At 50.2% G+C, this 14861-nt stretch overlaps 1 long non-coding RNA gene across 1 annotated transcript; it reads left to right on the top strand.

The window, feature by feature from the left end:
- The first annotated feature begins 5866 nt into the window (after positions 1-5866).
- LOC132249319 (uncharacterized) lies at positions 5867-13596 on the top strand. The gene is made up of 2 exons (XR_009460731.1): positions 5867-6021; positions 12969-13596. It is a non-coding gene; the product is annotated as an uncharacterized LOC132249319 (long non-coding RNA).
- The last annotated feature ends 1265 nt before the right edge of the window (positions 13597-14861 follow it).

Below are 14861 nucleotides of genomic sequence, written 5' to 3' on the forward strand. Positions count from 1 at the left end.
TTCCTTTAGTATGGTTTGCAATTGTTTGAGGATTTTCAAATGTCAAAAAAAATTTTTTGGTATTTCACATTTTTCACACTTCTCTTGGCTGAATCCATTTCAGTGCAACATGTATTTGTTTTTTTAGTTGACATGAATATGTATTTTTTCGCGAAAAATAAAATGTTCCCCAAAATGTCACCCAGCTTTGTCTATGGGACAGTGTGGCACAGATATTTCTAGTAGCATCAAGAGAAAAGATCACAGTACATTTAGCAAATTGCCCCAGGACATTATGTCTAATGTCACAGCAAAGCTGTCTTGAAAGAGATGCCTGGACCTGGTGGCAAAATCCCCAATTATCTGTTATGGATATCTGTTGCAGAGAGTTGCTTTTTATCTGTCTCCTAGAGTGATCCAAATTAATCCCTTGTGATTTTTTAAATCAATACAGTTTCCTGAGGCATGAATTTGGCCCAGAATTTTCAAGGCTGTTTGCTATATATGTAACAGAGTGAAGAAGATGACTGTATCCACAGTATGGACATATATAGGATGTGTCCTTAAACTACAGTAGGAATAACACTTGAAAAGCTGCAGTGGTATATAGAGAAGATCCTAGGGAGAAAGCTTCTAGTGAGACAGAGAATGAAAGTATAAGGATAATACTGTCATGATTCTAGCAAACTTCCTTGTACAGAGTTAGAAGTGCCTCTTTTGTGAATCATTATTATCACCTGGTACACAGCCAGATTTCACTTAGGAAACTGTTCATTGCAGTATTGCTGGGATTTCTAACCATACAAAAACAGATGATTTCTTTTTGCATAACAGTAAGAGCCTTCTCACACAGGGTACTTAGTATGTATCACATCTGGGTGGTATTAAGCTTGGAATTTGTTCTGAGCAGTCAAGCAGTGGTGTTTACTCTGATTTCTAACATGCACAACTTACTGATTGTTGGTTCCAGCCCCAGCATCACATCCAGCTGAGTCTCAGCCTCTTGAACCAGACAAGCAAAAGATCCAGGATCCTTCCTCATGACTTGGCTTTTCTTGTCCCACTTAGAAGCTTTGTACTGCAGCTGGGTCCCAGACTAAGGACCACAAATTGCTCTGATTAGCAGTCTGACAATAAATGAACACATGTTAGGGCCATGTCTCACATTACACTTATAATGTATTAACTGTGACCTTAAACAACTAATATTGTGATCTTAAAACATGAGTGAATGTGCATCCAAGCAGGAAAACACAGGCTAAGTGTTCTCATATTGTAGCAAAGTTGCAACTTCACGTGAGGAATATCTCCAGATTGTATTAAGTAACACATGATCAGCTGACTGTTGGTTTTAGCCCTGAGACGCCCACTAGGCAGTATAATTTCAGTGATATTAGCTCTGTAATTGTAATTTTTCACCTCCCAAAACAACATGTTTTTCTTTATTTTGCTTTCTGGTTATCGGTAATTGTGACGGCGGCCCATCGCCGTCAAGAACGCAGGCGGAGGACAGACAGGATTGGGGGGCAGCAACACCCCTTCAAGAAAATCCAGGGCCGAGATACTTACCTTCGGGAGTGGCGTTGGTGGGATCGCGGCAGCAGCCGCAGCTGCCATTACAGCCACGCGAGCTGGCGCTACGCTGGCTGTTTAAAAGCTGTTCCCGATAAGGGGAAGAACTGAGCGAATCGCGGCAGCCACAGCGGCTGTCGCGGGGAGTTTAAAAACCCCAGCAAACCCCGTGGGAAGGGGGAAGCCAGAGGAGGGGAGAGGAGGCGTGCAGCATGTTGCTGCCGCTGCGGCTTCCCCAGAGCCAGAGCCTCAGGCAGGCAACTGGGCATCAGCCCAGCAGCTGAGGCGAGAGCCGGAAACCCCGGTGGGGGCAGGAGGAGTGATCCCCAGGGGTTGCCGGGACCAGAGCAGTGACTCGGGAAGTCCCCCCATTCCCGAGGAGTATTATTTCTGAGAACAGGGGAGAGAAGAAAAGGAATGACCTGAGCTAGCGGCCGGGTCAGGTGGAGGCTAAGCCACGCTGCCTGAAGATGACCGTTGGTCTCGGGAAGGCCTGTCAGTAAGAAGGGCTGCAAGTAGCGGCGGACGACCATCCCATCGACAGGTGACTGGTTGGTGAGTGGACGGGGTATAGGGGTGGCGGAGCCCCGTGGAACATCTGAGGACCCAACTGTGAGTACCCCCCCCACGTTGGGCAAGCCCCCCTGGCAGAAGATCTCCACTGAACCCCTCCTTCGAATCACTTATAACATCCAAGTTGTGGCAGGCGGGACGAGGGGGAGGGGCTACCGGATGAAGGGTGGTACCGGACATGAGGCCTACCGACGTCACAGTGGTGCATTGGCCGGGAACGCTTGGCGACAGCATCAAGCCCCGTGGGGCAGAGCCCCACCGGGGAATAAAAAAACATGATGCAGCCATCAGGGTTGTCCCAGGTGGACCTGTTGACTCAAGTGGTTCAGGCTATGGGGCAGTTGTTGGCGGTCCAGCAGTTACAGGGAGCGAATCAGCAAGACTGGATACAGCGCAATGCGGCCCTCTTCAGGATGCCCCATATGACTAAGGACGATGACCCTGAGGCCTGTGTTGAGGCCTTTGAGCAGACGGCCATTCAGATGGGGTTGGACCGAAGCCAATGGGGCCACCAGCTGGGTGCCTTAGTAATCGATGAAGCCCAAGCAGCATACAGGGCACTGTCCAGAGAGGAGGCCCAGGATTATGAAGCCGTCAAAGCCACGATTTTGTATCAGCTGGAGATCTCCCCCGAAAGTTACCGGCAGGCATTCGGGGCACGCAAACCGAGGGAGAGTAAACGACCCCGGGGCCTACTGCAAATTCTCTGGGACGCCCTGCAAAAATGGTTGCCGGTAGGCAAATTTGATCGTGCGGGGGTGTTGGATCAGATCTTACTGGAACAGTTCCTCTGGGACTTAGAGGAAGACACCCAGAGGTGGGTGCGGAGGCATCAACCGCGGTCCACTGAGGAGGCCTTGCGCCTAGCAGAGGCCTTTTCAAACTCAGAGAAGGAGAAAGGGAGTGGACGAAGCTTCTGGGTCTCGAGAGAAGGCTCAGGGGGTGAGGCAGAAAGCTGGGCAGCCCCTAGGAAGACTGCCCCAAAGGGGGTAGTTTGTTATAAATATGGACACACGGGACACATCTCCCGGGACTGCAGAATGGGGCTGAGCGAGCTAAGCCGTGGTCCTGTAGCGTTCCTGCCGACAAAAGAGAAGGTCAGGGAGAAGAGCACGGGGGAACCCATGGATTGTGGTGTGGGATTCACCAAACCAGAAGAAGGGTGGAACTGTCCCATGGTCACAGCCTGGGTAGGCGGTCGAGCAGTGCGAGCAATGTTAGACACAGGATGCTCTCAGTCCCTGCTTCGGGCAGACCTAGCCCCGCTGGGGAAAAAAAGAGAGGCAGGGATCATCAATATGACCTGCATTCTAGGCGGGGAAATGCAACTCCACTGCTGTTACGTACCTGTTAGGGTGATGGAGTTCCGAGGCGAATTACGAGTGGGCTTGGCTCCCGCCCTAGCCTGTGAGATGATCCTGGGCCACGAATGGGAACCCTTCTACAGGGTGTTAGAACGGGTGCAAGCCACAGAGGAGGAGAAGAGGCGAATTAAAAGAATGGACGGATGGGAGGCGGAAAACTTGGAGCCTTCCCATCAGGAAGGCGGGAAGGCATTAGTGTGGAATCCCTGGTGAGCGTGGCACAATTCCGACAAGCTCAATGGGAGGACTAGGAGCTCCAGTGGCTGAGGACCAGTGACCCCAGAGAGGGAACGTCTCGGAGACAGGAGGCCTTTGAGGTAATAGGCGGGTTGTTATATCGGGTACAGCGGGAAGAGGGAGGTGAATTGAAAGGGAGGCAATTGGTGGTCCCGTCTCCCCTACGGCACCTTGTTTGGAGGCTGGCCCATGCCTCGCCGCTAGGGGGTCACCTGGGGCGCACCAAAACCCGGGCTAGATTGGCCCAAGAGTTTTTTTGGCCACACCTACGCGAGGATGTGGATTGGTGGGGAGCCGCATGCCCGGAATGTCAGAAGGCTCAGGAGTGGGGGCCGCCTAAGGCACCCCTGAGACCCATGCTGATAATTGAGAGACAGTTTTCCAGGGTCGCCTTGGATGTAATAGGTCCTCTTCCGAAGTCACACAATGGCTATCAGAACGTATTGGTCCTGGTGGATGATGCCACCCGATTCCCGGAAGTGGTCCCGCTGCGCTCCATTACAGCCCCAAAAGTAGCTGAGGAGCTTCTTAAATGGATAGCATGGGTGGGCATTCCGCAAAAAATACTGACTGATCAAGGAACTAACTTTATGTCAGGGATGATGAAAGCCCTTTGCAAGACCCTGGGCATCACGCAACTAAGAACATCGGTTTACCATCCCCAGACCAATGGCCTGGTGGAAAGGCTAAACGGTACCATCAAACGGTTGCTGAGGCGTTGTGCACAGGAAGATCCCCAACGGTGGGATACCCTGTTGACACCTCTGCTGTTCGCCCTGCGGGACGCTCCCCAGGAATCAACCCACTATTTGCCATTCCAATTAGTGTATGGCCACAGCCCTAGAGGCTTGCTGCAGGTGGTCTGTGAAGAGTGGGAACGACCGATAGGGTTGGGGGTCTCTGCGGAAGAGTACTGCCGGGACCTGCAGGATCGTATCCAGAAGGTCCAACGGATCGCACGACATAACGTGAGGGAGGCCCAAGAACGGCAGGAGACCCACTACAACAGGAGGGCGAGGCCCCGCACCTTTCAACCCGGAGACCAAGTCTTGGTCTCGATACCAGCCGCTTCCAGTAAGCAGCTGGCGATGTGGCAAGGGCCCTTCACCATCTTTAGACAAGTTGGGCCAGTGGACTATGAGGTCTGTAAACCGGGTCACCGCCGGAAGCAGCAGGTCTACCATGTAAATCGGTTAAAGGATTGGAAGACCCCGCAAGCATGGATGGCCCAAGAGAAGGCAGGTGAGGGGGATCTAGGACCCCTTTGCCCAGGGTTAGGACGTAACATCTCAGTGGAGGCCGTCCACTTGAGTGATGAGTTAGATAATCGCCAGCGACAGGGACTATTAGCCTTAATTGAGGAGTTCCACAAGGTGTTCCAGGAGAACCCAGGGAGGACGGTGAATATCCAGCACGAAATAAGAATGCCACCCAGTACGTTGGTAAGAGAGAGATGGAGACCGATACCCCAGCAATGGCAGCAGGAGGTACAGCAGGAAGTCTTAAAAATGCAAGAGCAGGGGATTATACGGCCCTCTCGTAGCCCCTGGCGTAGCCCCATCGTGCCAGTAGCCAAGCCCGATGGCTCCCTCAGGCTGTGCATAGATTTTAGGAAATTGAACGCCTTGATGATGGGTACCCCTGAACTTTCACTATGCATTTTCTACTTCGGGAACAGCTTTGTATGTTTGAAAAGTATTTTATCTAACCAAGGGCATAGAGTAGGTTGTTTAGGCTGGGGGAGATCGCTTGTTGCTTAGTTGCTTGATTACTGGCCTCGCTAGAAGGAAAGCTGTATCAACAAAGTCCGGAGCTGGAAGGGGGGTTACTTGGGGGGGAGCTGGAAGGGGGGTTACTTGCTGGGCTTGCTATACATTTCGTCACATCAGCAAGTTTAACCTGTTACGTAGCTATATAAGGCAGACGCCCACTGAGGTGTGTGTGCTTGCTTTGCGAATGATTGCCAAGCACCACTTTCTGCGCAGAAATAAAGATTAAGTTGGATCCTTCAACCCTGTGTGTTTATTGGCACAAGCGCACCGGGCACGAACTCACCATTGTTTGGGGACAACAATTTCTGGTGACCCAGATGGGACCCTAGCTGACTGCCTTGCCTGGTCCACCTCTTCGGCTCTGGCAACAACTGTGGACGGCGTGAGGGCCAGGCGCCACCGACCTTATTCGTCGGAGGTCTGACCGTCTCCTGGTTGCCTGACGGAGTCGTGGAGGGGCACAACGGCGCAACGCTCGAAGGACCAACTTAATCAGGTGGGGCAAGGGAGGTTTCAACGGACTGGTGAGTACTTCTTTCCATATTTTGGGCAGGTTGGGAAAGAGACGGCTTTGAAAGTTCCGACTGTGTAGACGCCCTAGGCGAGTGAGATCGGGTGGCAGCCCCGTGAACTCCCTTTAATCAGTTTGGTTCTGAGGCTGAGCGGCGGTCGCCATCCGGTAGTTGGACAATGGGAAGTAACCAGTCCAAGATTCCACCCTGCAGTCCCTTGGGATGCATTTTGAAAAATTGGCCAAAGTTTGGAAGTGACCCTATGACAAAACAACAGATGATTTGGTATTGCAATACATGTTGGCCACAGTACCAACTTGCGGATGGTGCAGCCTGGCCGGAGAATGGGTCTTTGGATTATAACACAATCTTGCAGTTACAGTTGTTTTGTAGGCGCCAAGGGAAGTGGGATGAGATGCTTTATGTAGAGGCATATATGACTTTGTATGGGGATGGGGTTATGCAGAAGCTGTGTGGGATATTTAGGGGAAGTGGGGTAATGGCTTTGCAGGGGGTCACCACAGTATGTCCAAAGGAGCCGGAGGAGGGAGACGTGCAGTTGCTAATTGCTCCCACAGCTCCCCCATCTCATCCTGTGAGCCATGCATCACCACAGGGGACTTTCACTGCACCTGTAACGGCTTGTCAGGGACTCCTGGCTGGCTCGTCCAGTCTGTCGTCCGACACCTCCCCTAACAGCCTTGGGTTGCCGTCCCCGGGTCCGGCGGATGTGGGTGGTAGCAATCTGGTGGTAGAAGGGACTGTAGGAGATGGGGCGTTTAGCCCTGTGGCGAGTCGCTTACGATCAGGGGCCCAACCAGTAGTTCAGGCCCCTTTACGACAAGCGGTGGGTCCTGAGGGTGAACCAGGTTTTGTCCATGTGCCATTCTGCACAGCAGACTTGATAAATTGAAAACAGTCTGTGGGCCAATATCACCAGAATCCGGAGGCAATGGCACAGTTGTTCTCTACTATTTTCCTCACCCACCAACCAAACTGGATAGATATTCAGGCCTTACTGGCCGCTCTTCTGACTCCAGAAGAAAAAAGGTTGGTCTTAGAGAAAGCACACACGATAGCACAGCAGCATCACCCAGCCGGTGAGGTAGATGAACTTTGCCCTAAGAAAAATCAAGACTGGGATCCCAACACCCGCGGGGGCCTGAGGGAGTTAGAGCTGTATCAGGAGTTTGTGCTGGCTGCTCTCCGGGAGGCTATCCCCAAGCAGAAAAATTTGTCTAAGTTGTACGAAGTGCATTAGGGTCCGGAGGAGGATCCATCCAGTTTTTATAAGAGGTTATGTGAGGCAGCCAGACAGTGGACGGATTTAGATCCGGAGCTGCCAGAAAATGCCAAGATGTTTAACACACTGTTTATAGGAAAGTCAGCCCGAGATATTAGAAAAAACTACAGAAGACTGAAGGAGCAGCTGGAATGAGCATCAGCCAAATGATTGAGATTGCTTATAAAGTATACTCCAACAGAGATCAGGTTAAGGAGAAAAGGGAAGATAAGAGAATAAAGGCACAGGCATCGTTACAAGCATCGTTGTTGGCAGTGGCAATGGTAGATCAGAGGAGTCGGGGACGAGGCAGGGGAAGTAGAGGGCATAGAGGAGGCGTGGGCTATGCTCCGGGAGGCTACGGCCAGGGTCCCAGGTTGGGACCTAATCAGTGTGCTATTTGCAAGCAGGAAGGGCATTGAAAAAATGAGTGCCCCAAAAGGGAGAAGAAGAGACGAGAGGAGGAAGAAAGATTGTTGATGTTGGATGGTTCTGACCAGGAGTGACGGGGACCGGGGGCTAACACTGAAGTAATCTCTGTCTCCCCGGATGAGCCCCTGGTTAAAATGCAAGTAGGGGGAGAACTTATTGACTTTCTAGTAGATAGTGGAGCCATGCATTCAGTTGTAACCAATTTTAAAGGACCCTTATCAAAAACCAAGATCCCCATAATTGGAGCCACCAGCCGGCGGACGTATCGTCCTTTTGTGCCACCCATGGAATGCAAATTGGGAGGAAAGAAAGTGTCTCATCAGTTCCTGTATATGCCTGAGTGCCCCATACCTTTGTTTGGGGGGGATTTGCTGTGCAAATTGCAGGCCCAATTGACCTTTTCAGAGGGGAAAATTACTATGAAGATACCAACTGAGGAAGCCTGGAAAGCTCAGGTGTGTCTCCTATTGCAGGAGGGGGAGGAAGGGAGAATTCCCCCAGAAGTAGAAGACGCTGTAGTACCATGGGTATGGGCAGGAGAGAAGCCAGGAAAAGCCAAACTGGCCACCCCTGTAAGCATTGATTTAAAGCCGGGAATTACTCCGCCCAGGGTGCCACAGTATCGATTGAAAATAGAAGCTTGGAGAGGCCTGGAACCATTGATAAAGAGATTCCTTAAATATGGTTTACTTCGGGAGTGTCAATCATCTTTCAATTCCCTCATTTTGCCTGTAAAGAAACCCCACAGTAATGAGTATCGTTTCGTGCAGGACCTCAGAGCCGTGAACAAGGTCACGGTGACCCTTCATCTGGTGGTGAAGGATCCTTATACTTTGCTGACTACTTTGTCTGCAGAGGAACAGTGGTTTACAGTCCTGGATCTGAAAGATGCTTTCTTTTGCATCCCACTTGAAAGAGACAGCCAAGAGATTTTTGCATTCGAGTGGGAAGACCCGAATACTAGGAGAAAAACCCAATTGTGCTGGACAGTTTTGCCTCAGGGTTTTAAGAACAGTCCCACTATTTTCACCACTGCCTTAAGTACCAACCTTCAGAAGTGGGACAAAGGGACATCAGGAACCCTGTTATAGTATGTGGATGATTTGTTAATTGCAGCAAAAACGAAGGATTACAGCATGATTGCATTGCAACTATTGAGAGTGTGTATGCTAGCCGGCCAGATCTTAAAGATGCCCCACTACCTAATGCAGACCTTGAATTCTACACAGATGGAAGCAGCTTCATGGACAATGGAACCCGAAAGGCGGGATACGCCGTGGTTACATCATGGGATACCGTGGAAGCAAACGCCTTGCCTCCAAATACCTCTGCACAGAGAGCTGAGCTTATTGCGCTGACCCGAGCTCTCCATTTGGCAAAAGGAAAGAGAGCCACTATATACACGGATTCGAAGTACGCCTTTGGAGTCTTACACGCCCACGGAGCTATATGGAAAGAGAGAGGACTCTTAACGGCAAGTAAAAGCCCAGTAAAGCATGGAACAGAGATCCTGAAATTACTTGAAGCCGTGATGGATCCACTGGAGGTAGCTGTGGTGCACTGTAAGGCCCATCAAAAGGGAAATGCTGACGTTATTAAAGGAAATCGACGAGCAGATGCTGCGGCGAAAAAGGCAGCTAGAGGACAAGTTCAAGAGACTCAAATGTTGACATTGATGCCTTAGGTAATGTTACCTGAGGAACCTCCCAAATATACTGAAAAAGAGAACCAACTCGCAGAGAAACTGGGAAGCAAAGAACAACAAGATGGATGGTGGGTTTTGCCTGAGGGACAAGTCCTGATGCCAAAACTGATTCTTAGCAAAGTGCTCCAAGAGTACCACCAGAGCACCCAATTGGGAGCTGACGCCATGACCCAAGGTCTCCAAAGAATTGTAGTGGGACCTAAGATGAGAAAAACAGCAGAACAGATAGTGTGTAGATGCCCTGTCTGTTGTGCCAACAATCCTAAGATTTCCCCCAAACCTCCGCCAGGAGCAGGAAGGCAAGGACTATTAGCAGGAGAATATTGACAGATAGATTTCTCTGAAGTTCCCAGGAAGGGACACTACAAATACCTGATTCATAGATTCATAGATGTTAGGGTCGGAAGGGACCTCAACAGTTCGAGTCCAACCCCCTGCATAGGAAGGAAAGAGTGCTGGGTCTAAATGACCCCAGCTAGATACTCGTCTAACCTCCTCTTGAAGACCCCCAGGGTAGGGGAGAGCACCACCTCCCTTGGGAGCCCGTTCCAGACCTTGGCCACTCGAACTGTGAAGAAGTTCTTCCTAATGTCCAGTCTAAATCTGCTCTCTGCTAGCTTGTGGCCATTGTTTCTTGTAACCCCTGGGGGCGCCTTGGTGAATAAATCCTCACCAATTCCCTTCTGTGCCCCCGTGATGAACTTATAGGCAGCCACAAGGTCGCCTCTCAACCTTCTCTTGCGGAGGCTGAAAAGGTCCAGTTTCTCTAGTCTCTCCTCGTAGGGCTTGGTCTGCAGGCCCTTGACCATACGAGTTGCCCTTCGCTGTACCCTCTCCAGGTTATCCGCATCCTTCTTGAAGTGTGGCGCCCAGAATTGCACGCAGTACTCCAACTGCGGTCTGACCAACGCCCTATAGAGGGGAAGTATCACCTCCCTGGACCTATTTGTCATGCATCTGCTGATGCACGATAAAGTGCCATTGGCTTTTCTGATGGCTTCGTCACACTGCCAGCTCATGTTCAACTTGGAGTCCACTAGGACTCCAAGATCCCTTTCCACCTCCGTGCCACCCAGCAGGTCATTCCCTAGGCTGTAGGTGTGCTGGACATTTTTCCTCCCTAGGTGCAGCACTTTGCATTTCTCCTTGTTGAACTGCATCCTGTTGTTTTCTGCCCACTTGTCCAGCCTATCCAGGTCTGCCTGCAGCTGTTCCCTGCCCTCCGGCGTGTCCACTTCTCCCCATAGCTTTGTGTCATCTGCAAACTTGGACAGAGTACATTTCACTCCCACGTCCAAGTCGCTGATGAAGACATTAAAGAGTATCGGTCCAAGGACCGAACCCTGCGGGACCCCACTGCCCACACCCTTCCAGGTCGAGACCGACCCATCTACCACGACTCTTTGGGTGTGACCCTCTAGCCAATTTGCCACCCACCGGACTGTGCAGTCATCCACATCACAGCCTCTTAATTTGTTCACCAGTATGGGGTGGGATACCGTATCGAAGGCCTTCCTGAAGTCCAGGTATACGACATCCACCCCTCCTCCTGTGTCCAGGCGTTTCGTAACCTGGTCATAGAAAGAGACTAGGTTGGTCAGGCACGATCTGCCCGCCACAAACCCATGCTGGTTTCCCCTCAGCATAATTTGTCCTGCCGGGCTCTCACAAATGTGAGCCTTGATAATTTTTTCAAATACTTTACCAAGGATGGAGGTGAGACTGACTGGCCTATAGTTGCCCGGGTCCTCCTTCCTCCCCTTTTTGAAAATGGGGACCACGTTAGCCCTTTTCCAGTCCTCCGGGACTTGGCCTGTGCGCCACGAGCATTCAAATATTCCCGCCAGTGGCTCTGCAATGACGTCGGCCAGTGCCTTCAGCACCCTGGGATGGAGCCCATCCGGGCCTGCCGACTTAAAGGCATCCAGTTCTTCCAAATGACTCTGCACCACCTCAGGATCTACATATGGAAGTCTGGCGCCTTGCTGCTGCCTCTCTACAACCCCAGTGAGAGACTTGTCGTGCCCCTCGCTTAGGAACACTGAGGCAAAGAACTCGTTGAGGAGTTCAGCCTTGTCCCCTCTATCTGTCACCAATTGCTTCTGCCCATTTAGCAGGGGTCCTATTCCTCCCTGGGCCTTCCTTTTACTCCCTATGTGTCTAAAAAACAATTTCTTGTTGTCCTTTACTTGGGTTGCCATCCTCAGCTCCATGTTAGCTTTGGCCCGCCTAACTGCCTCCCTACAAGCACGAGCAGAGGAGGTATATTCATCTTTAGTGATCTCACCCTGTTTCCACTTTTTATGTGCTCCCCTTTTGGCCCTTAGGCTGCCCTGGATCTCTCTAGTCAGCCATGGAAGCCTCCTGGCCCCTTTCCCTCTTTTGCCTCGCTCGGGGATCGTCTTGCTTTGTGCCCAAAGGATCGTTTCCTTTAGGCACAGCCACCCTTCTTGGGCTCCCATCCCATCAAAACTCCTACTCTGCAGTGCTTCCTTGACTAATCGCCTGAGTGCAATGAGATCAGCTTTCCTAAAGTCTAGCACTTTCACCCTACTAGTTACCTTACCCACTCGCCGTCTTATGTTGAATTCTATCATAAGGTGATCATTGTCTCCCAGATAGCTACCGATTTGGAGGTCCCCTATCATGTCATCTCCCGTTGCCAATACCAGATCCAGTATGGCATTCCCCCTAGTGGGACCATACACCTCCTGTGTCAGGTGGAGGTCCTGTACACAAGTTAGAAACCTGCGTGAGCGATGGGACCTTGCTGTCTGCGTCTCCCAGCAGATGTCCGGGTAGTTTAGGTCCCCCATGACTACCGCCTCTTTAGCTTTTATGGTCTCCGAGAGTTGCCTCAGGAGCCCCGCATCTATTTCTTCCCCTTGGTGTGGGGGTCTGTAACAGACCCCTACCACCAAATCCCTTTCTCCTTGCCCCCCATGTAGCCTAAACCACAATCCTTCTACTTCCTCAGCCTCGGATTCTGTCTTGATGAGGGTTGATGTATATTGCTCACTGACAAGCACCTGCTAGTGCTTGTGGACACTCTGACTGGATGGACTAAGGCCTTCCCGTGCCGAACCAACCAAGCAAAAGAAGTGGTCCGGGTGATGCTAAAAGAAATGATTCCACGATTCGGAATCCCAGAGGGATTAGCCTTGAATCGAGGGCCACACTTTGTGTCAGAAGTGACCCAGGCAGTTTCCCGGGCTCTGGGGATTCAATGGGACCTTCACACAGCATGGAGACCGCAGTCAAGTGGACAGGTGGAACGAATGAATCAGACTCTAAAAAGACAGCTGGCTAAACTTTGCCAGGAGACTCAGTGAAATGGCCCAAAGCTCTGCCTCTTGCCTTGCTTAGAGTGCACATAGCCCCTAGAGCTAAATTGGGAGTTAGTCCATTTGAATTAATGTATGGCAAGCCATATCCTAAGAATCCAGTGGTGACGCAGGGGAATCAAATACATGTAAAAGGGGAAGGTTGGGTAAAAGATTATTTGTATTCTTTGTCTGCTGTATTGTCTTCTCTCCACAGGTATGTCCAGGAATGACTTCCACTCCCTCTAGATACACCAGTCCACAAGTTCCAGATCGGAGACAAGGTACTGGTCCGGACGTGGAAAGATGAGCTGCTTCAGCCCAGGTGGAAGGGACCGTATCCTGTGATTCTTACTACTCACGCTACAGTGAAGGTTCAGGGGGTAAAACCGTGAATACACTACATTTGGGTGAAGGCCGCACCAGAAGTACCACCTGCAGGAGAAGTTGCTGAGAGTGTCGCACCGGAAGCCGACACAAACGGACACCGTTGGACAGCAGAGCCAGTAAAAGGACTCAAATTTCTGTTTAAATGTCAACCATGTGAAAAATAGTTCTTTGCGTAGGTATAATGTTTCTAGAGTCTAAGGGGTTGGTGCATCAAAAGTTCGATAAGAGTCAAAATGTGTGGGTTCATTTGGCAAAGGACGTATTAAATGTCACTCATCTTTGTTTGGCAGGTGAAATATCGGTTAATGATATTTTCACGTCATGCCTTATAGGGGTGCCCACTCCAATGGAAGCACTCCGGAATCAGACTTGGTTCACATCTGGGGGAATAGGAGGTCCAATCAATTACACTAACAACTCCATGTGGGGAACCATTACCACAGAAAAAACAAAAATTTTCAATTGCTCAGACATGACTAATGTATCTTACAACTACGTTCATGTTATATTACCCCGGGGGCGGTTCCTCCTTTGTGGGAAGACTGCCTATTCATATATCCCAGCCAATGCCACAGGAGGCCCTTGTGCTCTAGGCCGGTTGACTGTCTAGCTACCAGGTAAGCCTAAGATCTCTAGTAAGCGTCACCGGAGAGGTTCAATTTCAAAGGTGCTAGATAAATCCTGTGATAGTGACATAAACCTCCTGAGTGAGGCCGAGGTAATGTCCTTAGCAGTTTTCCTAGTAAGGGTGCCAGGCTTAGTAGTGAATGCTGAGAGGCAGCTTGGTAAGGTGGCCTGTGCCCTGGCAAAGGGCCTAAATACAACTTCACAGGCCCTAGCTGCCCTCAATATTGAAATAAAAGAACTAAGAGGAGCTACTCTGCAAAATAGAGCAGCCATAGATTACCTGTTGCTGAGGCATAACCACGGATGTGAAGAGTTCGAGGAAATGTGTTGTTTTAATTTGACAGATAACTCCGAGTTAATAGAGTCAAAAGTGCAGAAGTTAAAAAAAGGTTCTGTCCCACATTAAGCAAGGGGAAGGGTTCAACTTCTCATAGCTTACTTCTTGGTTCCCTAATCTTTCATGGCTTAAGCAAATTTTCCTATTAATTGTGGCAAGTATGGGTATTTTCTTGATGATCTGTTGTGGGATACAGTGTGCGCCAAAGTGTTGTGAGATACTCAAGAAATCAATTTCTTCCCCCGTTCACCGTGTGATGTTTATAAAATCATCAGTTACAAACCCGATCCAAAACAATCGGGAGAAAGCAAAAAGATTTCTGGAGATGAAAAAGATAGTCGAGAACTATGGGCCTTTTCCATAAGGGCCATAGTCTCGAAGTGGGGATTTGATGGGTACCCCTGAACTTTCACTATGCATTTTCTACTTCGGGAACAGCTTTGTATGTTTGAAAAGTATTTTATCTAACCAAGGGCATAGAGTAGGTTGTTTAGGCTGGGGGAGATCGCTTGTTGCTTAGTTGCTTAATTACTGGCCTCGCTAGAAGGAAAGCTGTATCAACAAAGTCCGGAGCTGGAAGGGGGGTTACTTGGGGGGGAGCTGGAAGGGGGGTTACTTGCTGGGCTTGCTATACATTTCGTCACATCAGCAAGTTTAACCTGTTACGTAGCTATATAAGGCAGACGCCCACTGAGGTGTGTGTGCTTGCTTTGCGAATGATTGCCAAGCACCACTTTCTGCGCAGAAATAAAGATT

Source organism: Alligator mississippiensis, chromosome 3 (genome assembly GCF_030867095.1).
Source record: "Alligator mississippiensis isolate rAllMis1 chromosome 3, rAllMis1, whole genome shotgun sequence".
In the NCBI taxonomy this organism is placed as follows: Eukaryota; Metazoa; Chordata; order Crocodylia; family Alligatoridae; genus Alligator; species Alligator mississippiensis.